This window comes from Triticum urartu, chromosome 6A, assembly GCF_056163025.1.
Source record: "Triticum urartu cultivar PI428250 chromosome 6A, HENAU_Tu73, whole genome shotgun sequence".
Taxonomy (NCBI): Eukaryota; Viridiplantae; Streptophyta; class Magnoliopsida; order Poales; family Poaceae; genus Triticum; species Triticum urartu.
The window spans coordinates 76654624-76678637 of record NC_141878.1 but is presented as its reverse complement, the minus strand read 5'-3'; positions in this window follow the sequence as shown (position 1 = coordinate 76678637).

The following is a 24014-nucleotide window of genomic DNA, read 5'->3' as shown; positions in this document are numbered from 1 at the left end:
ATCCCTTTATATGGGCGGACGAAACTAAGCGTCCCCACTAGCCTGGTAAAACTCGCTTATCCCCCAAGCGCCATAATCAAGGGCGCAGTTGGGTTACCCATGCCCATATTGATGAGAATCCCGTGATAAGGGGACACGATCTCTGCTTTGACAAGACGTGTCAAAAAACTGCCTCGCGTTATGTGCGGGGCTGGTTAAAGGAAACGGTTCGAATAATCACCGGCCATGGCATAATGTCGTGTTGCCAAAACAAGTCAGCAAATTGGATTTGTAAAAATATTATTCTCTCTATGGTGGTCTGTGGAACTTATTTGCAGGGTCGGACACTATCCTTGTATTCAAATTCTTTTGTGATGTATTCGGAGAAGGAACCCGCCTTGCAATGCCGAAGACAATACTGCGCGCCGGACTCATCGTCATTGAAGCCTGGTTCAGGGGCTACTGAGGGAGTCCTGGATTTGGGGGTCTCCGGACAGCCGGATTATATCCTTTGGCCGGACTGTTGGACTATGAAGATACAAGATTGAAGACTTCATCTCGTGTCCGGATGGGACTCTACTTGGCATGGAAGGCAAGCTAGGCAATACGGATATGGATATCTCCTCCTTTGTAACCGACCTTGTGTAACCCTAACCCTCTCCGGTGTCTATATAAACCAGAGGATTTTAGTCCGTAGGACAACAACAACTACAACATACAATCATACCATAGGCTAGCTTCTAGGGTTTAGCCTCTCCGATCTCGTGGTAGATCTACTCTTGTACTACCCATATCATCAATATTAATCAAGCAGGTCATAGGGTTTTACCTCCATCAAGAGGGCCCGAACCTGGGTAAAACATTGTGTCCCCTGCCTCCTATTACCATCCGCCTTAGATGTACAGTTCGGGACCCCGTACCCGAGATCCGCCGGTTTTGACACCGACAGCCATCTTGCTGCACTTTCTTTACACTTGTTACTTGTTACTCGTTACCAATTACCTTATCAAAAAACTATCTGTTACCGATAATTTCAATGCTTGCAGAGAATACCTTGCTAAAAACCGCTTATCATTTCCTTCTGCTCCTCGTTGGGTTCGACACTCTTACTTATCGAAAGGACTACGATAGATCCCCTATACTTGTGGGTCATCATGTCCATGTACCCTCGTATGCCGAAAGCGGAAGCATTAGCACAACGCAGTTGATGTAGTCGTACGTCTTCGCGATCCGACCGATCCAAGTACCCTAACGTATGACACCTCTGAGTTCAGCACACATTCAGCTCGATGACGTCACGCGAACTCCGATCCAACAGATCTTCACGGGAGAGTTCCGTCAGCACGATGGCGTGATGACGGTGATGATGTTGCTACCGACACAGGGCTTCGCCTAAGCACCTCTACGATATAACCGACGTGGAATATGGTGGAGGGGGGCACCGCACATGGCTGGAATAGATCAACAGATCAACTTATGTGTCTAGAGGTGCCCCCCCGCCCCCGTATATAAAGGAGCAAGGGGAGGCCGTCCGGCCCCTGTAGGGCGTGCAAGGAGGAGGAGGAAAGGAAGGAGCAGAGGGAGAATGAAGGAGAGGGAGGAAAAGGAGGAAAGGGGGACCGCCCCCCTAGTCCAATTCGGTTTGGGCTAGGGGGGCGCGCGCCCTGCCTCCTCTCTTCCACCACATGGCCCATGAGGCCCATTACTTCTTCCTCGTATTCCCGTGACTCGCCGGTACACCGAAAATTACCCGAATCACTCGGAACCTTTTCGATGTCCGAATATAGTTGTCCAACATATCGATCTTTACATCTCCACCATTCCGAGACTCCTCGTCATGTCCCCAATCTCAGCCGAGACTCAGAACTACCTTCGGTACATCAAATCACATAAACTCATAATACCGATCATCACAGAACTTTATGCGTGCGGACCCTACGGGTTCGAGAACTATGTAGACATGACTGAGACACGTCTCCGGTCAATAACCAATAGCGGAACCTGGATGATCATATTGGCTCCTACATATTCTACGAAGATCTTTTTCGGTCAAACCGCATAACAACATATGTTGTTCCCTTTGTCATCGGTATGTTACTTGCCCAAGATTCGATCGTCGGTATCTTAATACCTAGTTCAATCTCGTTACCGGCAAGTCTCTTTACTCGTTCTGTAATACATCATCCCGCAACTAACTCATTAGTTACAATGCTTGGAAGGCTTATAGTGATGTGCATTACCAAGTGGGCCCAGAGATACCTCTTCGACAATCGGAGTGACAAATCCTAATCTCGAAATACGCCAACTCAAAAAGTACCTTCGGAGACACCTGTAGAGCACCTTTACAATCATCTAGTTACGTTGTGACATTTGGTAGCACACAAAGTGTTCCTCCGGTAAACGGGAGTTGCATAATCTCATAGTCATAGGAACATGTATAAGTCATGAAGAAACCAATAGCAACATACTAAATGATCAAGTGCTAAGCTAACGGAATGGGTCAAGTCAATCACATCATTCTCCTAATGATGTGATCCCATTAATCAAATGACAACTCATGTCTATGGTTAGGAAACTTAACCATCTTTGATTAACGAGCTAGTCAAGTAGAGGCATACTAGTGACACTATGTTTGTCTATGTATTCACACATGTATTATGTTTTCGGTTAATATAATTCTAGCATGAATAATAAACATTTATCATGAATTAAGGAAATAAATAATAACTTTATTATTGCCTCTAGGGCATATTTCCTTCATCCTACTAGGACTAGGGAGTCCTAGTAGGACTCCACACTTTGGGCGCGCCCTATGAGGGCCGGCCTCCCCCTCCCTCCATCTTTTATATACGTGGCCAGGGGGCACCCCATAGACACGGAAGTTGATCGTTGATCTCTTAGCCGTTTGCGGTGCCCCCTCCACCATAATCCACCTCGGTCATATCATAGCGGTGCTTAGGCGAAGCCCTGCTCCGGTAGCATCATCATCACCGCAATCACGCTGTCATGCTGACGAAGCTCTCCCTCGACATTCTGCTAGATCATGAGTTCGTGGGACGTCATCGAGACGAACGTGTGCAGATCACAGAGGTGCCGTACTTTCGGTACTAGGATCGATCGATCGTGAAGACGTACGACTACATCAACCGCGTTGTCATAATGCTTCTGCTTACGGTCTACGAGCGTACTGGACAACACTCTTCCCCTCTCGTTGCTATGCATCACCATGATCTTGCGTGTGCGTAGGAAATTTTTTAAATTACTGTGTTCCCCAACATTTTTATCTTTCCCGGCGTGGGGCATTGTTCTCAGTTTCACAACAGCTCGTCGATTATGGCACTGCTCCTCTTATCTGGAGGTCCTCGATGCTCAGCCATCCCATTGAACAGATCTCCATGCTTTCTCCATGGGTCTTCCTTCTCGAGCCATCTACGATGCCCCATGTACATGATTTTCCCGGACCCGCCATCTTTCGTTGACGTAAGCTGCTGAGATGTTGTATCATCCATGCACCTCGTGCATCCGCAGTATCCATGGCACACCTGGCCTGAGGTGTACCCGTAACCGAGATAGTCGTGCACCGTCGTCATCAGCACGACTCTCGTATGGAAATACTCTCTTTTGTTGGTGTCCCATGTCCATGCCGGTGTTTTCTATAACGTGTCTATCTCCTCTTGCAGATGCCCCATATACAGGTTAATACTATTTCCTAGTTGTTTCGGCCCTTGAATCAGCATGCTCATGTGTATGTCCTTTGTCTTCATGCACTTCCATGGGGGGAGGTCGTAAATCCATACAAACACGGGCCATGTGTTGTGGTTGGTGTTCTCGTTTCCAAATGGATTCATGCCATCGGTACTCGCACCAAGCATGATGTTCCTTGGATCTTCTGTAGCAAATCCATATACGGCGTTGAATGCTCTCCATTGGCTACCATCTACGAGGTGTCTCAGCTTCGGATCATCTCCATCGTCGGGCTTCTTCCTCTCCGCGTGCCAGCGCATGAGCTTTGCTCCCTTAGGATCTACGAAATATCGCTGCAGACGGGGAGTGATGGGAAAGTACCATACAACTTTCTGAGGAGCTTTCTTTCCTGCCTTCTTGTATCGAGAAGCATTGCACACTGGACAACTGGTTTTTTCTGCATGCTCCCCCTGATAAATATTGCAATCGTTGATGCATGCGTGGTACCTAATGGCATCCAATCAAAAGGGCAAATGCTTTTTCTTGGCCTCCTCGACACTAGTAGGACACAGTTTCCCCGCGGGAAGAACTTTATTATGTAGATACTTCAAATGATCATCGAGGCTTTTGTATGTCCATTTGTTTTTAGCCTTCGTCTTTAGAAGTTCGAGCGTGAAACTCAATCGGGTCACCTCGGGATCGCAACCGTCATACAATGGAGTATTCGAGTCTACTTCAAGTTGCGCCAGCTTGGCCTCCTCTCTAGAAGCAGCTCTCTCGCTAGTCGTACTCTTGCAAAGGAGGTCTCGAACATGAGGGTCCTGCATGACTGCACTTAGTAGCGTCGAAGACTGCAGCGTGACCACCGCCTCTTCTCCGCCATGTACGGACTCTTCTTTGCCATGTCCGGAATCTTCTCCGCCGCCGTAATTTCCAGACTCTTCCCGGACGCCATGTCTGGCGTCATCGTCTTCGTGCCTATCGGTCATCTCTTCGTCTAGCCCCGCCACCATGTCGTTATTCCCTGCCATGTGGATGTCGTCATCATCATCATCTTCTTCACTTATCCATCGAGTATAGCCATCCATGAAACCATTCATTAGCAGGTGCGCCTTCAAAGTGCCACGATCAAAAGGGTCCAAAAGTACCCCTTCTTTGCATCTTGCACACGGACATCTAATCCTAGTCCCATTATTTGCATACATGTCCATCACCGCGGATTGCATGTACCGCTCCATGTTCCATCGACTCACCTTCGTGGCCGACTGCACGGTATAACAAGCAAAAGGGTTATAAAATAAATAATGCATGCTTCAAAGTCATATAAAATTTTGGCATGACCTTGCCTAAAAATAGGACATATTGAGTTTGCTCGAAATTCACCGAAATGGAAATAAATCGACATTTCGGCAAAACATAAGAAACTCGAGGGCATGTCCCTCGCACAAATATCTCCCAAACAACTTTTTACACACGTATTCTCATTCACACACATATTCCCATTCTTGAAATGAACAACTTTTTACTTACCTATATATCTCCTGAGAGAGACTGATCGAGAGCATGCAGTTAATTAGATGATGAGAGAGACCGATCGAGAGAGCACGTGGATGGCTAAATAGCTAGCTAGATCTAGTTGTTGGGAGGAGAGGTGAATCTAGCTAGATAACTAATGGAGAGGGAGTTATGGTGGAGGGGGGCATTAATGGGGAGCGAAGCACTAGTATAAAAAGGAGCTTTCGTTTGTGCCTGGCCAGCCCATTAGTCCTGGTTCTTCCATGAACCGGGACCAATGGATGCATTCGTCCCTGTTCGTGAGCCCAGGGAGCCGGCCAGGGCCTCGTGGGCATTGGTCCCAGATCGTCTGGGCCCATTTGTCCCGGTTCTTGGCACGAAACGGGACCAATGGGCCTCGGTCGTGGCCCACAAACATAGGTCCCGGTTCTTGGCTCGAACCGGGACAGAAGGCTGGGCTTTAGTCTCGGTTCCAGCCACGAACAGGGACCAATGAGTTTCCTATATATACCCCACCGCCGGCGAGCAGAGCACTCCACAGTGCTCTGTTTTTTGCTAGCCGGCGAGGAAGGGCATTTGGGTGCTCTAGCTCACCTCTTATGCTTGTGAGGTGTTCGATGAAATGCCCGAGCCACATTACTTAAGCTTTCTCCTCTCGAAGCTCGACCTCGGAGCTCCATTTTTTCCGAGATTTGTCTAGGTTTAGCGGTCTGTCACGCCTCTTCCTCATCTTCACCGCCATCGATCGCCCTCACCGATCTCGTCTCCGGCACCACCGTGGTGAGCCTCTTGTTCTTATCTTCTTTCTGAAAGAAAAAAATCTTACTTTAGATATATACTTGTCTAATTTTCTTACTTTTGATACACATAATTATATATAATGCACGCAGATGAATCGACAATGGATGTACGGTGACAGACACACCTCCGAGTACATTAAGGGCGTGCGTAAATTTCTCGAAGTGGCTGAGGCAAACAAGCAGAATGGTTTTATGTGTTGTCCATGCCCTGATTGTGGGAATACGAGGTCTTACTCTGACAAGAAAATCCTTCACACCCAGCTGCTTTATAAGGGTTTCATGCCACACTATAATGTTTGGACGAAGCACGGAGAAATAGGGGTTATGATGGAAGACAACGAAGAAGAAGAGGACGATGACAACTATGTGCCCCCTGAATACAGTGATGCTGCAACGGGGGAAGCTGAAGATCAAGAGGAACCAGACGATGTGCCCGATGATGATCTCTGCCGGGTCATTGTTGATGCAAGGGAAAAGTTCAAAAGTGAAAAGGAGAAGCTGAAGTTCGATCGCATGTTAGAGGATCACAAAAAAGGGTTGTACCCCAATTGCGAAGATGGCAACACAAAGCTCGGTACCGTACTAGAATTGCTGCAGTGGAAGGCAGAGAATGCTGTGCCTGACAAAGGATTTGAGAAGCCACTGAAAATATTGAAGAAGAAGCTTCCAAAGGATAACGAATTGACTGACAGTACGTACGCCACAAAGATGGTCGTATGCCCTCTAGGATTGGAGGTGGAGAAGATACATGCATGCCCTAATGACTGCATCCTCTACCGTGGTGCGTACAAGGATTTGAACGCATGCCCGGTATGCGGTGCATTGCGGTATAAGATCAGACGAGATGACCCTGGTGATGTTGAGGGCAAGCCCCACAGGAAGAGGGTTCCTGCGAAGGTGATGTGGTATGCTCCTATAATACCACGGTTGAAACGACTGTTCAGAAACGAAGAGCATGCCAAGTTGATGTGATGGCACAGTGAGGACCATAAGAAACACGGGAAGTTGAGAGCACCCGTTGACGGGTCGCAGTGGAGAAAAATTGAGAGAAAGTACTGGGCTCAGTTTGCAGGTGACCCAAGGAACATATGGTTTGGTTTAAGCACGGATGGCATTACTCCTTTCAGGGAGCAGAGCAGCAATCATAGCACCTGGCCCGTGACTCAATGTATCTATAACCTTCCTCCATGGATGTGCATGAAGCGGAAGTTCATTATGATGCCAATTCTCATCCAAGGCCCTAAGCAACCCGGCAATGACATTGATGTGTACCTAAGGCCATTAGTTGAAGAACTTTTACAACTGTGGAATGGAAACGGTGCACGTGCGTGGGATGAGCACAAAAAGGTGGAATTTAACCTGCATGTGTTGCTGTTTGTAACCATCAACGATTGGCCCGCTCTCAGTAACCTTTCAGGACAGACAAACAAGGGATACCACGCATGCACGCACTGTTTAGCTGACACTGAAAATATATACCTGGACAGATGCAGGAAGAATGTGTACGTGGGCCATCGTCGATTTATCCCTACCAACCATCAATGTCGAAAGAAAGGGAAGCATTTCAATGGCAAGGCAGATCACCGGAAGAAGCCCACCATGCGTACCGGTGATCACATACTTGATATGGTCTCTGATTTACACGTAATATTTGAGAAGCGTCCCGACAGACTAGCTGTTCCGAATGACGCTGAGGGACACGCACCCATGTGGAAAGAAGAAATCTATATTTTGGGACCTACCCTACTGGAAAGAGCTAGAGGTACGCTCTTCAATCGACGTGATGCACGTGACGAAGAACCTTTGCGTGAACCTGTTAGGATTCTTGGGCGTGTATTGGAAGACAAAAGATACACCTGAGGCACGGGAGGACCTGCAATGTTTGCACGAAAAAGACGGCATGCCTCCAAAGCAGTATGAAGGTCCTGCCAGCTATGCTCTTACCAGAGAAGAGAAGGAAATCTTTTTCGAATGTCTGCTTAGTATGAAGGTCCTGACTGGCTTCTCGTCGAATATAAAGGGAATAATAAATATTCCAAAGAAAAAGTTCCAGCACCTAAAGTCTCATGACTGCCACGTGATTATGACGCAACTGCTTCCGGTTACATTGAGGGGGCTTCTACCGGAAAACGTCCGATTAGCCATTGTGAAGCTATGTGCATTCCTCAATGCAATCTCTCAAAAGGTGATCGATCCAGAAATCATACCAAGGCTAAGGAGTGATGTGGTGCAATGTCTTGTCAGTTTCGAGCTGGTGTTCCCACCATCCTTCTTCAATATCATGACGCATGTCCTAGTTCATCTAGTCGACGAGATTGTCATTCTGGGCCCCGTATTTCTACACAATATGTTCCTCTTTGAGAGGTTCATGGGAGTCCTAAAGAAATATGTCCATAACTGTGCTAGGCCAGAAGGAAGCATCTCCATGGGCCATCAAACAAAGGATGTCATTGGGTTTTGTGTTGACTTCACTCCTCACCTTAAGAAGATAGGTCTCCCTAAATCGCGGTATGATGGGAGACTGACTGGAAAAGGCACGCTAGGAGCGGACTCAATAATATGTAGGGACGGGCATTCTTGGTCTCGAGCACACCACACAGTTCTACAGAATCTACCTTGGTGAACCCGTATGTTGATGAACACAAGAACAGTCTGCGCTCCAAACACCCAGAGTAGTGTGACGACTGGATTACATGTGAACACATCATGACTTTCAGCAGTTGGTTGCAAACACGTCTCAGAGGTGACAACACTGTTTGTGATGAGCTGTACTCATTGTCCAGGGGATCATCTTCGACTGTATTGACTTACAAAGGATACGCGATAAATGGGATTACATTTTACATGATCGCCCAAGATCAAAAGAGCACCAACCAAAACAGCGGTGTCCACTTTGATGCAGCAACTAAGAGGGGAAAGGACACATATTACGGTTACATAGTGGACATATGGGAACTTGACTACGGCCATGATTTTAAGGTCCCTTTGTTTAAGTGCAAATGGGTCAAACTGTCAGGAGGCGGGGTACAGGTAGACCCACAGTACGGAATGACAACAATGGATCTGAACAATCTTGGGTACACTGATGAACCATTCATCCTAGCCAATGATGTGGCACAGGTTATCTATGTGAAGGACATGTCTACCAAACCAAGAAAAAGAAAAAATAAGGAAGCGAATACATCATACGATGAGCCAAAGCGCCACATAGTTCTTTTAGGAAAAAGGGACATCGTGGGAGTGGACGGCAAGACAGACATGTCCGAAGATTATGAAAATTTTCATGAAATTCCTCCCTTCAAAGTCAAGGCTGACCCAAGCATCCTGATAAACGATGAAGATTATGATGATACCATGCCAACTTTCAACCTTTTCCTAGTTCATTTGAAATGCATGTAGTAATAGATGAGTTTCCGTATGAAACCCTAATATCTCAAAACAGATTGTCCGTTTTGTTGAAATGCTTTGAATGTTTTGTTGAAATGCTTTGAATGTTGCATTTTATAAACCTCTAGTATTATTGAAACTAAAATTATATATAATTTATGCAACTAAAATTATATAGAATTTTCATAAAGAACTTTTTTGTTACAAACATTAATAGCAAAAAGAATTATCATAAAATAAATTAAATAAGTAAATAGAAACAAAACAATATAAACTTTAATAAAATATATAATTAGAAACAAAATAAAATAAAATAAAATTTAATAACATAAATAAAATTTATGAAATTAAATTTATCAAAGTATTTTCTCTTCAAAACATTATAAGCAACCTCTAGTATTATTGAAACTAAAATTACATATAAAATTGATGCAACTAAAATTATCAAAGTATTTTCTAGTTAGAAACTTTAATAGCAAAATTACATAATAAGTAATTAGAAACAAAACAAAATAAAATAAATAAGTATTTTGTTGTAAGTAGAAACAAAATAAAATCAATAAAGCAAAAAAGAAAAGAAATAATCTGGGGAAAATAATAATAATAAGCAACCTACTAGGCCATCACGACCTGAATACGACTAGAAACCCACCCATCGGCCAGGATTCAGGCCCGTAGAAGGCCCAATATAGATACAGTGTATTTAGGCCCGAAAGCCTGCATTTGAGAGGAGCTCGAGAGGGCAGCGGGAGTGGGGCTTATAAACCACTCTCGAGCTCCCTCAGCTAGCGAGGTGGGACTAAACTTTCGTGCCGCGATGCGGGCAGCACAAGGCCTTTAGTCCCGGTTGGTGCCACCAACCAGTACTAAAGGCGCACATTGGTACCGGTTCATGGCAACAACCGGTACCAATGCGCACCCTTTAGTCCTGGTTTGTGCCACCAACCGGGACCAAAGGCCTCTGCTTCCCGCCATTTGGGCTGCTGAAAAGCGACCTTTGGTCCCGGTTGGTGGCTCCAACCGGGACTAAAGGGGTGCTTTGGTCCCGGTTGCTGCCACGAACCGGAACCAAAGGTCTGTCTATATAAGCCACACTTGTGAAATTTTCGGTTCAGTTCTTCTTCCCGCTGCCCCGACGCCGTCACCGCGTGCTCCCCTTCCCCGACACCATCGCCGCGCCGCCGCCCCCTGCCCCAACGCCATCGCCGTGCACCGCCCCTGTCCCGACGCCGTCGCCGCGCCGCCCCGCATCGTCATCGCCCCGGTCCGCGCCGCCCCGCGTCGTCACCGCCCCGGTCCGCGCCACCCCTGCCCCTATGCTTCCCCCAGTGAGCCCCGGCCCCCGAGCCCCTGCCCTGCCCCCCGCCGCCGCCGTGGCCGCCATAAAAAATATATGATTAGATGATTTTTTGTTCATAGATGTGATTTTTTTGTTCATATATCATATGATGTTTTTATATTGTTCATAGATGATCGATCATATTTGTTCATATGTATGCAAGCGAAGTCATTGTAGTTAGTTGTACTCTTTAGGGTTAGGGTTGTCGAGGAAAGAAATTAAGGAAAGAATAAAAGAGGAAGAAGGAAGAAGAAGAAAAATAAGAAGAGGACGAAGAAGAAGAAAAAAAGAGGAGAAGGAGAAGGAATAGAGGAGAAGAAAAAATAGATTTAATCTATTTTTTCTTCTCCTCTATTCCTTCTCCTTCTCCTCTTTTTTTCTTCTCCTCGGACATGTGATGAGGGGGGAGAAAAAAAGGGAAAATAAGAAGAGGGAAAGGAGAAGAAGAAGGAGAAGAAGAGCAGAGGAGAAGTGGAGAAATAAATAAGAAGAGGAAAAAAGAAGAAGAAAGTAATAGAGGAGAGCCTCTATTCCTTTCTTCTTCTCCTCTTTTTTTATTCTTTTTTTCTTCGATCTTCTCCTCTATTCCTTTCTTCTTCTCCTCTTTTTTTCTTCTTCTTCCTCTTCTTATTTTTTGTCAGGTATGTCGTTGTCGATATGAGGGGGGGAGGGGTCGATAAATAATAGAACTAGTTAAACAAGTTTATTTTTAATTAGTAAGTACTACTTTATTTTATTTATAGTAAGTGCTTAGTAGTTGAACTAGTTGATTTAATAAAACTACTTTATTTTACTATAGAAGTAGTTTATTTTTAGTAAGTACTACTTTATTTTTTTGAATATTTACTGTAGAGCAAAGCTCCACAGCCCTTTATTATTAAAGAAAGAAGTAGCAACTGTACAAGCTAGGGAAGATTACAAAGAATAAAAGGAAGAAAAAATAGAGCCTACCTACCTACCTATAGTTAAATTAGAGAGTTAATCCAAGCATACAACTTGACTCTAATGTCTACTCTCATTATATTAGCTAGAAGAGTAAGGTCATGTACAAAATTACATCTCCAAGCAGCAAAGGTTGCATTTCCCCTCTGAAAGTCCTTCCATTCCTAAGGATCCATATATTCCAAGCTGTAGTGAGCATAACTTCAAAGAAGAAGGGGTGCTTAAAACTTGATCCTGCATGTTGAATACATTGCTGAATTTCAGAGCCCCTGGACCAATCAATGGAAATATAATTCCACACTCTGCGACTGAAGTTGTAGTTGAAAAACAAGTGCATCCTATCCTCATAGACTAATTCATTGCAGGTAACACAGAGATTGTCATCCAAAGGTGATCTCCAATGCCTACGAATTAACAAGTCATTGGTATTGAGTCTATCAAAGAACAACAACCAACCAAAGACTTTGATCTTCATGGTGCACTTGCTATCCCACAACCACTTACATGGCAAGATGGTTGGAAGATGAGAATGCATTAGAGTGTAAAAGCTCTTGGCAGAGTAGTCACCAGATTTTCCAGGCCATATCCAAACATCTGGTAGAGTGATGTCCCTATGTAAATCCAGGATCCAAGCTTCCAAAACTTGTAATTCCAGAGCAGCCTCATGTGACAAAGGCAAGAAGAACATTGAGTAGAGGTCCTGAGAGATGAGGAATTCATGCACAGAGAGTTTATCATTAATAACATAGGTGAAAAGCCTAGGTAATCTCCAACATAAAGGTCTTGAAGAGCTACCAATTAACCAAGCATCAGACAAGAAAAGAGCAGAGTCTCCCCTATTGATGTGAACTGAGGAGATTGCAGTATATGCATCAGAGAGCTTGAGAATATCCCTCCACCAAAATGACCCAACTGGGACTTTAGCATGTGGAACTCCATCATCGTAGTAACTATTACAGATTAAAGTAACCCATGGGATATCTGCCTTATTGAAGAATTTGTGGAGATGTTTAAGAAGGAGGCCCTTATTTTGGATATGCAAGTTAATCACTCCAAGCCCTCCTTTTTCCTTAGGCCTACAAACCAGATCTCATGCAGCCAGAGATTGTTTTGGTGCATCACTATTTCCTCTCCACAAGCACTGCCTGAAGATCCTGTCAAGTTGTTTAATGATACCAGGTGGGAGCTGTAGACTGTAGAGGAAATATATGGGCATGGAAGTCAAGACTGAAGTTAACAACTGCAACCTGGAGCCTTTGTTTAACATGGAGGAACTAGCTGTCAATTTCCTTTCCAAGGCATCAACTAAAGGCATAAAATCCACAATTCTGGGCCTCGTAGTACCAAGTAGCAAACCCAGATAAGTAAATGGCAGTTGTCCAATTTTACATCCAAGCAAATCAGCTAGCCTGGCAGCTTCCACATCATCAATATTTAAAGGAATCATGGAAGACTTTGCAAACTTAACTTTAAGCCCAGTGGACTGTTGAAAGGTAAGCAACATATTTTTGAGAGCCACCAACTCCTCATCTTTCCCAGTCAAAAAGATGACAGTGTCATCAGCATACTGGATTATAGGGAAATCCTGGTCATGTGAAGGAATTGGGAGGGTCAGGGTTCCATGTGGGAACATCTGGTTGACCATTGACTGCAGAAGATCGGCAGCAATTACAAAAAGCAAAGGTGACAGAGGATCACCCTGTCTGACACCACACTTGCACTTAAACTGCTTGCCAGGTATGCCATTGAGCAAAACAGAGGAAGATCCCGTAGAGAGAATGTCTTTGACCCAGCCTATCCATTTGTCATCAAACCCCTTGTGCTTGAGCATCTGCAAAACAACCTTATGCTCCACAGTGTCAAATGCCTTTGCAAAATCTAGCTTCAAAATTATAATGGGTCTCTTTGACTGTTTGTACTGGTGGATGTATTCAAAGGCCCAAGCTAAGAAATCCTGAATTGATCTACTCTTCAAGAACCCATATTGATTTTTATGGATACAACGTAGGATCACTTTTTGCAGCCTGTTTGCCAACAGCTTAGTAAGAAATTTCAAACAAGTGTTAGTCAAAGAAATAGGCCAAAAATCATCTGGTCCCTCAGGAGAGAGCATCTTGGGTATGAGGGTAATGAGAGAGCCATTTATATTCTCATGAGACAATTTTCCTTCATAGAAGTCCTGGATGAGATGCCTAAAATCCTGCTCAATTATTGGCCAGCAGTGTTTAACAATTAGACCATTGAATCCATCTGGGACAGGTGCTCTATCAGGGGGCAGCTCTTTCAGAACCTTCATAATTTCATCATCAGAGAACGGTTGAGACAGTTCCTCCAGACCCTGGATGGGCTGGATGAGGTTTGTTAGGTTGAAGCCCACAGATATCCCTTGGGCCTGGCCCATTCTGTTTTTAAAAGATGCCCACAGGATTCCCGCCATTTGATCATGGTCCGAGACTAGATCAACCATTCCCGCGGTTTTCAAGCTGGCTATTGAATTCCTCCGCATGCGTTCCGATGCCATAGCATGGAAGAATTTGGAATTCTCCTCACCCACCTTAATGTATCGGATCGTGCACCGCTGCTTCCAATAGATATAATGAAGTTTCAGCAAACACTCATAATGAAGCTTCACTATTTTCCTGAAGTTAAACTCTGTTCGAACCAGAGGTCTGACCTCCTCCAACTGATCAAAAAAGATGATAACCTTGTTTCAGTCCATTGTAAGATTCTTGAGGTAAGATAGTTTCTTACTCCAAGCTCTCAAATCAGATCTCAGCCGTTTGAATTTCCTAGTTAACACGGCCGAAGCAGAGAGATCAACAAAAACCGGAGCCTCCCAAGAATTACGAACGCAGTCCATGAAGCCTTGTATTTCCATCCAAAAGTTTTCAAACCTAAAAACCTTAGACTTAGGAATATTAGTGTCAATGGACACCACACAAGGCACATGATCCAATGCGGTTTTGGCTAACGGAAAGACCACGGTGTTAGGATAATGGGAAATCCAATCTGAGGTGGTAAAGAACCAGTCAAGCTACTCGAGAAGGGGTATTTGCTGCATGTTGGACCAGGTGAAACTCCTCCCCTTGATTGGCAATTCTAGAAGACCAAGATGTCCGATGACCTCATTAAAAAGAAAAATATCATTTATATCACCTCCAGGTTGGTTTCTGTTGTCCAAAGAGCGAATAAAGTTAAAATCACCTAGGAGCAACCATTGTTCGTCAGGAGGGATAGATAGATGGTATAGCCAGCTGACAAAGTCATCTCTAGGTTGCCCCTCGCATGGCCCATGTACAGAAACCATTGTCCATTTTCGGAACTATGAACATACTTAAATGAAACAACCACACTGAAACGTTGGATTTCAAGAAGCTGGCCTTCGAAAAATGAGGAGTTCCAAATGATCAGAATACCACCCGAAGCACCCACCGAGGGAGAAAAACCAAACTGATCAAAGCGTCGAGGGCGGAAAGACCTAATCATGCGGATATCAAAGTTTTCACATTTAGTCTCCTACAGACAAATAATGGAGCAGCGACTCTCTTCAATTTTGGCTCTCACATCACGCTATCTAGCCGGTGAATTCAAACCACGCACATTCCAGCACAGAACCGACCAATTACGAAACATTGCAGTCCCCATATATAACCAAGTATTCCAGCACAGTACGAGTTTCAGCATAGCTACGGATAGCAGGATCATAAAAGTTCAGAGGTTCAGGCGTACAGGGTGGAAATAAAGCAAAGCAACAAAAGACCCAATAGATCGGACGCCCCAGAGCTGCATAAGAAAGTTCACTCATCATTTGAACTATCTTGTTTTGGATCAGGTTTAGGAGAAGCCATAAGCTTTTCCACCGTCAAGTCTTCCGGGGCGATGCCAAGGGCCTCGGTGACTGCCTGCAAGGTAGAGATAGGTGTCGGTGGCGGCAAAGTGCTATCCTGACACGGGGCAGAATCAAACTTCAGCTTCTTGGCCTTGGGGCGTCGTAGAGGCGCCGGCTTGATGGAGATTGCAGATGTTGGTTTCATGCCAGTCCTCTTAGCGCAGCTGCGAGTCATCCATCTAACTAAAAAATCCAAGCTCTCCTCAACCATTGTGACCGTACACTTCAAACGAGGCTGCCTTGGTCTCTTCCCCAAAGATGATGATATGACAGAAGTGAACTGAATCTCATGCTGCACTTGTGGTCCAGAACTATGCTCTGGCATATCCTGTACTACTTTATTTTATTTATAGTAAGTGCTTAGTAGTTGAACTAGTTGATTTAATAAAACTACTTTATTTTACTATATATAGAAGTAGTTTATTTTTAGTAAGTACTACTTTATTTTAGTTATAGTAAGTGCTTAATTAGTAGTTGAACTAGTTGATTTAATAAAACTACTTTATTTTACTATAGAAGTAGTTTATTTTTAGCAAGAAAATTAATAGAACTAGTTTATTTTTTTAGTTCAAGCAATTATTCCCGCATCGACGTCGACGATGCCTATCCCGCATCCTTGTCGTCGACTCGGCGGAGGAGGCCGGCTTGATCAGAGGGGCCATGTCCGGGACAGGGCTCCACCGGGCTGGTATTGGGAGGTGCTACCTTCCGGGGGGCATAGGTTGGTGAGGAGCCAGCCCGTCGTTGACCCGATCCTTGTTTGGTGGCGGTCACGTGGGCCAGTGACGGTGCCTAGGCTTCCGGACACCGCGGAGGTGGTACGTCACCGTGTCAGCGAGGAGGACAAGCACGTCTGTCGCTACATGGTTGCGCTGGAGGGCAGGTTCGACAATACCTGGCAGGTTCTTCAGGGATCTCACTGGAGCTATGATCCTGTAATGGTTCCTTCCCTTTGGGTGTCTACCGCCCGCGCCGATACCCGTCGGGCGCTACGGTTCTAGCTGTACTAGCGATGCTATATATATGTATGAAAGTATTCGAGGTGTATTAGTGATAATATTCGACAATGTACGGACGGAAGAGATGATGTAGGTTTGCTTATAATTGAATGCATGCTAATTTGAATACTACTTTAATTTACAATTTGGTTTTGCTTATTGAATGCTCAAATTGGAAAACTTCTCCTACTTTGAATGCTAAAATTGGAGAGCACTATGCAAGGCGTATGCATATGATTAGTTAGCTTATAGGGTTTTTGTTTTCGCAGAAATCTAGGAACCCCCTCCATCATCCCCGCCATTGTCCCCGTCACCGACCCCCTCCGACCTCGAGGTGAGACCAGCCAAATCCTTTTTAGAATGATAATTAAACGATATTTCGGGTTGACTCTAAGTCTATCGAGTATCCACCATATATGAGAGGACAAAGAAGCCTGACTGTTGTCGTGGGGGTCGTTTCTCCATATTCTCCCGGTGCTAGACCTTTGTTATGCACTAGGGGAAGAAGGAGTAAGGACCATCACCGACGGTCGCAAATGTCAGAGAGGAATCAGTAAGGGAGAGTTCCACCATATATACATGAGAGGACGAAGAATCCCGACTGTTGTCGTGGGGGTTGCTTCTCCTTCGTTCCCGTGTGCTAGACATTTTGGTGTAATGCACTCGGGGACAAAGTGAGGAGCGACCATCACTGAGAGTTGAATATACACACCACGTGAGCTGAGAGTTTTCAAGAAAAGACTCGACAAACCAATAGTCAACCCATGATGAATAATAATGATCGAATTTAGTTTTTGTAGTACATATATTTAATTGTACGAGTTTAATCTTTGAATATATGAACATAGGAAATGTCGTCATCAGACTACAAAAGTCTCCTGGGGGAGTGCAGCTGGTGCCACGACGATCGAGGTCTGTGCGACATGCCTCACCTGGACGATGATCGGCGCTTCAGCATTAAGCTCGAGGAGACCTTCAATGTTGAAACAGTACGCAACGACGAGAAGTGTTTTTTCTTAATTAAGCATGACTACAACTATTTCAACGTGTAATTCTCATCTTTTACAATTCGAGTAGCGTATCCCATGCCATGCAAGGCGCTATGTCTGGAGAGGATGGGTTTTGAAGACCATGAAAGTTTTGAAACAAAGAAAAATCACCTAAGGACTCATCATGATGTGGATTTTCAAGTAAAGTTGTACAATTCTGAGAGCGTAACCCATTTTGGTTGCAAAAAATGGGAATCACTTTGCAAGATGTATGGTTTTGATGAGGGTATGCTCGTCACCATGGATCTTGGTGATCCTGAAATTGAGCAAGACAATATGGACATTTGGGTCCTTGTTGATACGCCTCCAATTCTACCGCTATGTGAGTTTCTCAAACATAGTTATTAGCTAATTTATATTGTTTATTTCAAAATAGTTGACAGCTTATTTCCATTGACAGCTTATTCTCATTCTTCAAAGAATGTGCGGGAGATGGTAGACAAAACCAACTACACCGATGGCTCCGAATTAACTTACAAGGAGAAAAATCATCTGGTCGCATTTTGTGCTGACATTGAGAATTACAATATCTACAATCAAACTCGTCAACATTATGGTCAATACGTGCCACTAGTGCATGTGTTCAACTACGGTAACTACCATGGAGATACCCTGGTAAGATTTTCTACTATTATGACATCTGTGCATCTTTTGCATACTTCTCAAACTAGTACATCATTGCTAACTATGAAGTTATTACTATGTTTTCAATAGATAATCCGAGAGAATTGTGTGCCTCATTTGATGTATCAGAAAGGTAGCCTTAATGTTTTGAACATACAGCCAGGTCATCCTACGAATCTCAACTGTCCATACCAGATTTCTAAAAGAAGTGGAGACATGCAAATCAAAGGATGGAAAAAATGTATGGATAGTCGTAAGAAGGTTCTTGGAAGCAAAAGGAAGCGAAGCGCAAGAATTGGAGACAGGACGATCTCCATTCTCCATAATGGAGAGTCAGGGTCTATATTGTGTTATGCTATTTTACCTTAAAGAGGGTATTTAGGTCCTACCTAATACTGATGATCATGTGCTAAGAACAATTAAGTAGGGTTGGTTCGATGACTCTGAGGATGATGATCGTATGACTTGTTATTAATAACGAGTAGAAGTTGTATGATGATGATTAGTAGACTTGTTATTATATATGATGATGCATGATGCGAGCATGAAGAGTTATTATATATCAGGGGGTGAAATGAACATGGATTGGATTGAAGTGAAGGCAACATGCATGTGGTGCATGTCGAAAGAAGTACAATCCAAACTTGATCAAGTTAGGATTAGTATTACTTTCGACATGCACCACATGTTGCCTCACTTCAATCTAAGTCATGTTTAGGCATAGCAGTAGTAGTAGCACGGAGATAAGAGAGGACACATCCTATTAGCTACCTATACCAACCTAAATTAACCCCCACAACCCCTAAACCACCTTCTTTCAAAAAAAATAGCCCCTAAAATGCTGACGCGTGGAAGCTTATTGGTCCCAGTTGGTGCTACCAACCGGGACCAAAGGCCCTCGTGCCTGGGCTCGCCGGAGCGGCCACGTGGAGGCCCATCTGTCCCGGTTGGTATAAGAACCGGGACTAAAGGCATAGGGCATTAGTAACGACCCTTTAGTCCCGGTTCCCCAACCGGGACAGATGGGCGTTATTAACCGGGACAAATGGCCATTTTTCTACTAGTGAAGAGAGGTAGGAGAAAGCGAGAGAGATGTGAGGGAGACCATTTATGGAGGAAGGTGCCATTAATGAGGAGAGGAGAGAGGTAGGAGGAAGAGAGAAGAAGAGCGACAATGATGAAGAGTGAAGAGGGGAAAGGAAGGGGGGAGAGGGAAAAGTGGGGGAGAGGAGGGGGATGGGGGTGAAAAGGTGTGCAACATTAGTAGCGCTGCTTAGCAAAACACGTTGCTGCTATGAGACTTAGTAGTAGCGCTCACCAGGAAAAACACTACTACTATGTGGGGCCCATTAGCAGTAGCGGCGCAGTAAAATAAAGCGCTACTACTAAACTTTTAGTAGTAACGCTTGATTCTGTACAACGCTACAATTTCACCTACCGTCGATGGCCTCGTCTGATCCCACATAGTAGTAGCGTGTTTTTGTTTTCCAGCGCTACTACTATAGAGTTACTAGTAGCGCCTGCCAGGAAAAGCGCTACTGCTAACTAGCAGCAGCAGTTACTATTTTACAGCGCTACTACTAAGCTACTGTGTATAAGCATTTTCCTAGTAGTGCTAGGTAGTTGCACAGTATCACATTGAGGCGCAAGTCTCCATTTGGCTGTAATAAACATGTCCATCTTGCGGCTGCAGTCTTATCATCACCATCGAAGATGCATAGACTAGATTGAAAGTCCTCGAATAGTCGTCAGTAACACCTCTATCATGATGTCAGCAAACTGCCTAGTTGTTGGATTGTGCAGTGTAGAACGTGAAGCTCACCTGTTCAACTTTCTCATGGATGAAAGGCACATCGAGTTCAGTGCACTTTGTGTGGCCGCAATGCATTGATTAGCGGTGACGTAGATGATGGAAAAGTTGTCGTAGTAGGACATAAGTCCTTGCCAACCGGACAGTGTGACCCACTAAGGTGTGGGCGCAACCAGCAGGGATCCGTAAAGGCATTCGCGATAATGTGTATTATGTCTTCACAATGGAGCGCGAGACGGTTGGCTGCTACTTGGATGACCAGGATACGAGAGAGTCACTGAGGAGCGCATAATACTCGCTAGTGGAGTGACGTGTGCCTGAGCAATGAACCTAGTCGTAGTCCGAATAGGTGGTGATGTCGGAGCGTAAAGAGTCGGACATGACCATGGTGGAGGGTTCCCTTGACATACCAAAGGATACACTTGACGAGGCTACAATGCTCGTCTCTTTGCTTGTTACCCATTGCTGGCCTCAATACGAGTCGGGCACTCCTCCAAACCCTAGTCAAGTATGCGCCTTTCAATGTAGTGGGGTTGGCTAGCTCCCGTGTTCAACCACCGTCAAGGGGTGTGGATTTGCCGCCAGATGGGCTAGATCATGCTGACATGGTTGCTTACATTTTGTCACAATTTCTTCAATGTTGTAACCAACAGCTGAATTTAATTTAAATTTTAAAATCAGTACATTTTTAATAAATAAGACTGAAATCCTCGTGGTCTCTTTGGACATCTCTATGGAGACGGAGCGCGCTCTGATAAGACGTGCCTGAAGAACAGTAGACATGTTGGAAAGTCAACGCCTAGAAGAACAAGCGGCTCGAAGACCCTAGAAAATGATGATCAGGATCTCCGACCCGACAATGTACAGAAGAAGAGTTATAATGAAACGGAGGGATTCCTGTAGCTATGGTGCGAGGATTGAAGAACCCATCCTTGTCTCTTGACTTATCCCCCTGAGTAAATTTTATCTTGTCCTTAAAGATCGACAGCAGCATGAAGTAGTTTTTATCATCCCTTGAGTTATCTCCCCAATTAAATTTTACTAGCAGACGGAAGCATGGCGGCACGCTGCGCCCATAGGAGAGCCCTTTGAATCTTTGGTGTTGATTTTGTCAAAGAAATAGAATATAAGACCTGTTTGAATCACTTCAAAATTAAAAAACTATAGGTATGTTCATTATGGAAATGCCTAACATTCATGTGCAAACAGAGCAAGAAACATGATCAATTCATGGACATGAAACTCAAATGCTTGCATTATAGTTTTAGGAACAGAAGAACAGAAGCAAATAAAACTAAGAAAAATAAAATATGTGCAAATGTTATAGGAGGTATGTAATCATGCATTTTAAAATTCAGTCTTGACTTTTGTAATTCAGCATATTGTGTCTCTACTCCATCAGAGAAATCAATGAATAAGAAATTCCATGATGATTATTTTCTGCAAGATAATGTCCTGTCAGTAGTCTTCCCATCAAAAGGAGCAATCATGTTCTGTTTCTAGCGCTTACATTAAGATTGATTACATTCCCTTTGCTTGTAGAGTGAAACAATGGTAATATCCGCCACAAATCTCATATATGGCACATAGCAATGGAGAAAATTAACATCTGAAACATCTTATTAGACTATAAGATTATTTGGTAACATTAATGAAGATGATTTCAATAAAGAAATAACCTAAGTAACTGATAATAGTGTAATGCAGTGGTACTCTCAACCGTCCACATGAGAACAAAGACAAAAGTTTCACATCAGATATCTGTGTATCTTGAAGGATATAAACTTAAGTAGCTGATAATAATGTAACACAGTGGCACTCTTAACTGTCCACATGAGAACAAAGACAAAAGTTTCACATCACATCTTTCGGTATCTTGAAGGATATGAAGAGCAAAATCTGTATCTCTTGCAAAGTAGTAATTGTATATATATTATGTCATGATTAAAATTGCACTAAAGCAGTTTGTAGAAGATATGGAATTTGTGAAGAAAAAAAGATCATAAATTTTTAAGCACAGATAAAAACTAACTTCCTAGTTTGAGCATTTTCATAGCGCCCACGGTACTCTGCTTTTGCTTGGGGCCAGTTGAAGTTGCTAAATTTATAGTCCCAATCTTAGTGGCATACTAACTTGGCCTATGTTGGCATCAACTTCATGATCTCCTACTCAGATTTTTTTGCCATGTGCATTGCATCCCTATCAAATGAGCATATGGATGTATCATTTTCTATTGGTTCTTCTGTTTGCTTGCACATTTTAAGGCTGGTAGTTCCATGTCAAAAACTGGTCGGAACATAAGGAAAAATTAGCATTATCTCGACTACAGAACTTCATTTTTAGTATCACTTATATTTATAGGAGCATGTAGTTGTGTTTATTGAAGAGAATGAAGTAGTTGTGGTTGAATTAGTATAGATTTTTGGAGTACCTCATGACTTCGTTGTAGAGGTTGTGGCCCATGGACATCCTGGGTGGCCGGAGTTGGCCTTCTCGACGATATACATGGCCAGGAACCGGATTGTGCTGGCCTTGTGGAGTAGTCCGCCCACAACAGTCTACCCGGCGACCATCCCACCTCTGGTAGCGTGCCATTGAAACAACCCCACGGAGCTGGCGACCGCTTTCCTGCGCAATGACTGAGCTCGGCCAACTCTGACCCATAGAAAGATGGTGCGAACTCAAGGGGGCGGCCTCCCATCAGCGCTGGGCGTGGTAGTGAAGAAAGAGCAGAGGCGGCGCTCAATCCATGTCCGACAGGACATTAGCTCCCGCAATGCATTGCGTGTCCGATAGGACATTAGCTCCCGTAATGCGGTAGTGAAGAAAGTGTTTGCATTTTTCTAGAAACACTGGTCACATAGAGCACTGTTCACCCATAGTACTGATCATGTTCGGGAAAGATTACCGTTGACATGGCATTACTATTCATACTTAGTTAATAAGTATAATTACTATTTATTATAGGCTACTGTTCACTGATTGCCACATGTCAATTTCACAAAGCACTTGAATTTTTTTGGAAAAAATGCCGGAGCCCCTAACTTAGCCGGTTTAATATAGTGGAGCGAAGTGGATGCTAGAAGAAAGGATAAGAGTTCGTGGAGACTATTCAAAGCGGTGGCCACCTAAATAAATGCGTGTCGTTCTAATGTAAATCACCGCGAAGGAAGAAAAAAGAGGAAGAGGGAAAAGAGAAAGCTAATTTGAGCTCTGATAAAAGAAAATACCGAGCTTCTCGGATGTCATCCCAGCATAAAAATTAACGGATCTCTTGTCTTTGATGTGTAAAAGTATATGTTTCCTTTTTTGTACAAAATTGTTTGTATTTTTGTTTCCAAAAATACTCTTCTGTAAATATTGTGAACATGTAATATTGTTCACAACTAATTATGTGCTCGCACCATTCTTTAGGTGTATCTGCATTTTGCTAAAAAAAGTGTGTTTGTGTTTTTCTAGAAACACGGGTCATGGAGAGCACTGTTCACACGTAGTACTATTCATGTTCGGGAAATATTACTGTTTGCACATAATTACTATTCATATGTAGTCGATAAGTACAGTTACTGTTCATTATAGGCTACTGTTCACTTATTGCCACGTGTCGGTTTCGCAAAGCACTTGAAAAAATTGAAAAAATTAGGGAGCCACTCGCTTAGCCGGTTTAATACAGTACTCCCTTCATTTCAAAATAAGTGTCTCAACTTTGTACTAACTTTGGATCGAGGAAGTAGTATATATATGTTCCTCCTGTGAAGCTTAACAAGTGGATAAGAAGAGCCTATGAATGGCCGAGTTCCTTTGAGTTATTTCCCCAAAGTAAAGTTTATTTTGCTGGTGTAATTAACAGATGGATGGTGGAAAGCAGTGGGATAAGAAGCATTGTGATGGTAGAATTAACCAGCTTGCTGGTCTGGGTGCCATCTGTTTCTTTTAATCCTGGCCTCTGACTGTCAGCAAGATGCATTTCAGTAACTCCTGACGCAGTTTACTAGTG